Below are 6854 nucleotides of genomic sequence, written 5' to 3'. Positions count from 1 at the left end.
TCCATCAGCTGGTGAGTAACAAACTCTGCTCAGGTGTTCTGCAGGTTCTAATGTTTGTGTTTTTAAAAACATGTTGGTTCTGCTGTAGATCAGTTTGGAAGCTGCAGTTTGTTTTGTTGCTGTGTTTTTATTATTTTGTCCACCTGTTTCAGCGTCAGTGAGACCAGAGGAGGTTAACTGACGTGTCGTGTTGTTCCGTATCAGGTGAACCTGATCGAGTCGCTCCATGGAAACTGTTGAGTTTGAGTCTCCAACATTTAAAGGGAGAAACGACTCACGGTCCCCTGACCTGATGTTTTGTTTTATTTTATTTTTTTCTGTTTTCTCACCGGTGCTGAAAACAGTACAACATTTGTTGGTGCTCCTGACATTTATCATCGCTCTGTGCACTTTTAGATTTTATCATTTCGTGCTGTTTGGACTGAGTTTGAGCTGGTAGGTAGAAACAGGAGTGAGTGATGAAAAATAAAAATATTAAACTTAAAATACACTCAAGACTGTTGCTCCTCTTGCTCCTCTTGCTCCTCTTCCTCTCGTTCTCTGACACCAGACAGTTTGGTCTCTTCACTGTTCCTGTGCTCTGAACTCGGTGCTCCCTGAGAGGCGTTCAGGTTACTGCACAGTTTGATTATTAACACTCTCAGTTACAGTGTTTGTTCTGCGTGATGGAGGTTTGTTTTTCTCTTTTCAACACAGAGAGCTCAAAATATATCAGCCGAAACATAAATGGAGTTGTGAACAGTGTCTGTAAAGAGCAGATATGAGTTCCTGATGTGATGAGACAGGTTTTATTTTACCTGATGGTGCACAGATCACAATGATTATTATCATATGTCATTGCATGAAAAAAAAACCATTTAATCTGAATCCAAATATATTTTTTATGTTTTACGTTGCGTCCCTGTCCAAATTTTGTCCCTCCTCCAAGCTTTCATTCCTGGAGTAGACACAAATATTTACTTTGTCATAAATATAAGACACTGGTCATCTCGGAGCGCGCTGTATGTGCACTGTTTACTCATGATTTTTAAGTAATTGGCGCTTCACTAAACCCCGCCTCCAAACAGCAACTGTCCAGTCATAGCTTAGCAACCGTAGGCATGCAGGAGACTCTGAGGACAGCGATACTCAACGTTTCATGAGTCTGGACGGTGGCGTCTCTTGTCATTTCTCAAAAACATACAATACATACTGTGTCTTTTTAATGTTGAGTGCTGACTGAGCTTGTCTGTGACCTGCCTAACCATGATGTGTTTATAAATGTTCTTTACCATGTGTGTTTGGAGACGGGCAGGAACCCTGGAGAACAACAGACAAAGGAAACAAACACAGTGAGTGTGTTGGTGCTTCAGGTTGTTGAGGGCAGTGATGGCTGACAGCATGAATCTCTGTTGACGCTGCTGTTCTCAGATCAGTGGTCTGTGGTCCAGAGGGAGCAGAGAGCAGTGGGGGTGAGCGGGGTCATGTGCGGCGTGATGGAGGTGTCAGTGAGGGCTGCTGGGAGGTTGGGAGTAAAGAGAGCAAAGCTTTTAGAGACTGTGAGGAGTTGATCAGGGTGGAGGAGCAGGAGGTGGAGGCTCTCTGTTGGCAGCTGTTTATGGATGTTGGTACTGTGGTGATCAGAGCTGAGATTAACTGACGAGAGTCCTTCAAAGGCGGCTCAGCGCTGACGGAGACGTGCTGGTCGACGGTTTATTTTGGGTTTAAATGAGGAGTTCTGTTGACATTCTGGAGGTGATTCTCTGTGAAAAGTAGGAAATATGATAATATGATGGTGAATTTTGTCTTACAAAGGAAAATGTGAATGTGCAGTTATGTTTTGTGTGTATATCTGTAAACAGTTTGTGCAAACATAATTTACACATGCAAAAAGTAACTTAAAATATTTTGTGCATTTCTGAAAAAAGTATAAAACTTTAAAAATCTAATTATTTCAGTGGTTTCAGGATTTCTGAGCATTTGAAGCTACTAATATTTTTATTCTGATAAAATAAAATGTAATAAATGAAACATTTGAAAACAGGTGGAGCACATCTGCTTTCACATGTGTTTCTGTTGCATAATAATTGTTCCACTAATCAATAAGTTGTTTGGTTCATAAAATGGTAAAAAAAAAAATTAATCCCGTCACAATCTTGTGATCCAAACGTGAAAACACTTTGGATCTATTTTTCAAATAATTTATTAGTTGTTCGGTCCATAAAATGTCAGAAAACATCGATCAAAGTCCAAGATGACATCCTTAAATATTAAATACTTTTCCTGTTACAAGGTTTAACTAAGAGTTTGAACTTTTAAAATAAATTTTCCAGCATTGTTGGAAAGTAAAAATCAAACTCCCGTCAAGAACGAGTGAAATAAACAAACCGGTGGGACGGACAGAAATCCCTGTTTTCGGCCTGATTAATGCTCCAATTGCAGTTTTCTGATGGAGCTTTTTATAATCTGGTTTACCGACACAAACATGGAGGTCAAAACCTCAGAGAGGGACACAGCGGACTGACGGGCTGATTACAGGAGATAAAGTGAGAAGTATATGAGAGGAGACAGTTGGAGAGAATTAGAGTCAACCTTGAGGGATTTCATTAGCCTCCTCTGACTGGATTATCTAATCGATGAATTGAATTAAAGAGGAGCCACCTCTCCGGCCTGATCTGCATCAGCCGCTTAAAGCCTCGATGTCCCCTGTGATACCAGACTGGTACTAAAGACTAAACTGGAGGAAACCAGCGGAGGAAATATTCTCATCATTTACTGCAGTAAAATCTGCTGATTATTTTCTCCATCAGTCGATCGTTTGGTTTGTAAAACCACTGAAAGTAGTGAGAAGTTCTCAACATTAAAGAAGAATAAAGTCAAAATCAGAGTTCATACAATTAGCTAAACTTAAAAGCTAACTGTTAGCTGTAACTGGGCTGTAGTTTGCAGCCATCAGTGAATTAGCTGTTAGCTGTCTACAGACTCTACAGTTCATGTAGTCAGTTGTTTAAGAGCAAGCTGCTAACTATAATGGAATTGTATGAACTGTAGTGTGTAGCTACATTAGCTAACTGTCAGTGATAACTGTCTCTTTTCTATCAATTCTATTTAGTTCATAGGCTGCTAAGTTAGCAAGCTAAAAACTGAAAAGCTAATGATTCAGTAAATGATGAAATGACTGACGTTTGTAAAAGTTTGTAAAAATTCTGAAAAAAAAATACTGTTAACTCATTACTCACAATGAGCCAGAGTCCAAAGTGACGACTTTACAACTTTTTTTTAGTCCAAACAGTCCAAAACTCAACATTATTACAAAAACATTACAGTTATCAGTCATTCAAAGGAAAAACCTGAACCACAACATGTTTTACATTAAAAATTACTTATAGTTTCAGCTGTATGAAGATTTGAGTATTTTAATTTATGATAAAACATCATATTTCTTAAACTCTTCACATTTGTGTGTGAAAATCTTCATCAGTAAAGTGACTTAAGCTGTCAGAAAAATGTAGAGGAGTAAAAAGTACATTTCCTGCTGAGATGTAATGGAGTACAAATAGAAAAGTACAAATCTGAGGTACTTGTACTTAAGTACAGTATTTAAGTAAATCTACTTCAGACCCCATCACTGTCTTTATCTAAAGAACCTTTATTTTATTGATTCTTCATCTTTTTTGTCACACACACACACACACACACACACACACAGAGAGAGAGAGAGAGAGAGAGAGAGAGAGAGAGAAGTCAGGTGTTTTTCTTTCTAAATCTGTGAGCTCCATCTAGTGGACCTGTGCAGAGTTGACTGTAGGTGGCAGAAGTGTTGGACATTAAATGTAGTATCAAAGTGTCATTTGTTGTCCCATGAAAAGATATAATTAAATATTTGCAGAAATGTGAGGGGTATACTCACTTTTGTGAGATACTGTATGTGTGTGCATGTATGTATGTATGTAGGTATGTATGTATGTGTATGTATGTAAGTGTGTATGTAGGTATGTATGTATAAGTTGTATGCATGTATGTATGTATGTGTATGTATATGTGTGTGTATGTATGTAGGTATGTATGTATGTATGTGTGTATGTATGTATGTATGTATGTATGTATGTATATGTGCATGTGTGTGTATGTATGAACGTATGTATGTGTGTATGTATGTATGTGCATATGTATGTATGTGTGAATGTATGTATGTATGTATGTGCATATGTATGTATGTGTGTGTATTTATGTATGTGTGTGTGTATGTATGTGTGTATGTGTGTGTGCATCTATGTATGTATGTATATGTGTGCATGTATGTATGAACATATGGGTGTGTGGGTGTATGTATCTATGTATATATGTAAGTGTGTATGTATATGTGTATGTACGTATGTGTGTGTATGAATGTACATATGTGTATGTATGTATGTATGTATGTATGTATGTATGTATGTATGTGTGTTTGTATGTACGTGTGTATGTGTGTGCATGTACGTACGGATGTGTGTATATGTGTGTGTATGAATGTACATATGTGTATGTATGTATGTATGTATGCATGTATGCTCATATGTATGTATGTATGTATGGTCATATGTATGTATGTATGTATGTATGTATGTATGTATGCATGGTCATATGTATGACCATATGTATGTATGTATGTGTGTATTTATGTATGTATGGTCATATGAATGTATGCATGGTCATATGTATGTATGTATGTATGTATGTATGTATGCATGGTCATATGTATATATGGTCATATGTATGTATGTATGTATGTATGTATGTATGCATGGTTATATGTTTGGCCATATGTATGAATGTATGCTCATATGTATGTATGCTCATATGTATGTATGTATGTATGCTCATATGTATGTATGTATGTATTTATGCTCATGTGTATGTATGTATGTATGTATGCTCATATGTATGTATGTATGCTCATATGTATGTATGTATGTATGTATGGTCACATGTATCTATGTATGCATGGTCATATGTATGTATGTATGTATGTATACATGTATGCTCATATGTATGTATGTATGTATGTATGTATGTATGCATGGTCATATGTATGACGATATGTATGTATGTGTGTATGTATGTATGTATGGTCATATGAATGTATGCATGGTCATATGTATGTATGGTCATATGTATGTATGTATGTATGTATGGTCATATGTATGCATGTATGGTCATAAGTATGTATGGTAATATGTATGTATGTATGCATGTATGTATGTATGTATGTATGTATATATGTATGTATGTATGCTCATATGTATGTATGTATGTATGTATGTATGTATGCTCATATGTATGTATGTATGTATGTATGTATGTATGTATGTATGTGTATGTATGTATGTACAGTCATATGTAGGTATGTATGTATGTATGTATGGTCATATCCGTCTATGGTACACATCATGATGCCAGTGAGGGAAATGTGTTTTTATGTCTCAAAATAGACTAAATAAACATAATCTGAAGAAATTTTATTTTTATTTTTATTTTTGGAAGTTTTTGGGATTCGTTGCCTGTAGGCAACATCGTACCATAATGGTGCATAAGTGAAAAAGAACGTTCCTTTTCCAATTTGAACATTGTTTATTTCATAAACATATGCAAAAATATTCAATAACATCAAGAAGTCACAATTCATTTTAAATTTTAAATTAAAAAGAATTATAAAAAGAATTTATATATATACATATATATATATATATATATATATATATATATATATATATATATATATATATATATATATATATATGTATGTATGTATGTATGTATATATGGTCACATGTACGTATGTATGCATGGTCATATGTATGTATGTATGTATGCATGTATGCTCATATGTATGTATGTATGTATGTATGTATGTGTATATGTATGTATGGTCATATGAATGTATGCATGGTCATATGTATGTATGTTCATATGTATGCATGTATGATCATAAGTATGTATGTATGTATGTATGGTAAAGGAAAGTTGTGAATGAAGGCAGCATAATAGAAGGTCTTCCTGACTGAACTTACGCTGAGCTACATATGTATGTACGTATGTATGTATGTATGCTCATATGTATGTATGCTCATATGTATGTATGTATGCTCATATGTATGTATGCATGGTCATATGTATGTATGTATTCTCATATGTATGTATGTATGTATGTATGTATGTATGTATGTATGTATGGTCATATGTATGTATGTATATATGCTCATATATATGTAGAAATTTTATTTTTATTTTTATTTTTGGAAGTTTTTGGGGTTCGTTGCCTGTAGGCAACATTGTACCATAATGGTGCATAAGTGAAAAAGAACGTTCCTTTTCCAATTTGAACATTATTTATTTCATAAACATATGCAAAAATATTCAATAACATCAAGAAGTCACAATTCATTTTAAATTTTAAATTAAAAAGAATTATTAAAAGAATTTATATATACATGTATGTATGTATGTATGGATGGATGGATGGTCATTTGTATGTATGTATGTATGTATGGATGGATGGATGGTCATATGTATGTATGTATGGTCATATATATGTATGCATAGTCAGATGTATGTATGTATGCTCATATGAATGTATGCATGGTCATATGTATGTATGTATGTATGTATGTATGTATGGTCATATGTATGTATGTATATATGCTCATATGTATGTATGCTCATATGTATGTATGTTTGTATGCATGGTCATATGTATGTATGTATGCATGCATGGTCATATGTATGTACTGTATGTATGTATGCATGTATGCTCATATGTATGTATGTATGTATGTATGCATGGTCATATGTATGACCATATGTATGTATGTATGTGTGCATGTATGTATGTATGC

The sequence above is a fragment of the Lutjanus erythropterus genome, chromosome 19, assembly GCF_056507025.1.
Source record: "Lutjanus erythropterus isolate fLutEry1 chromosome 19, fLutEry1.hap2, whole genome shotgun sequence".
NCBI classification, from domain to species: Eukaryota; Metazoa; Chordata; class Actinopteri; order Lutjaniformes; family Lutjanidae; genus Lutjanus; species Lutjanus erythropterus.
This window is presented reverse-complemented; position numbering follows the sequence as displayed.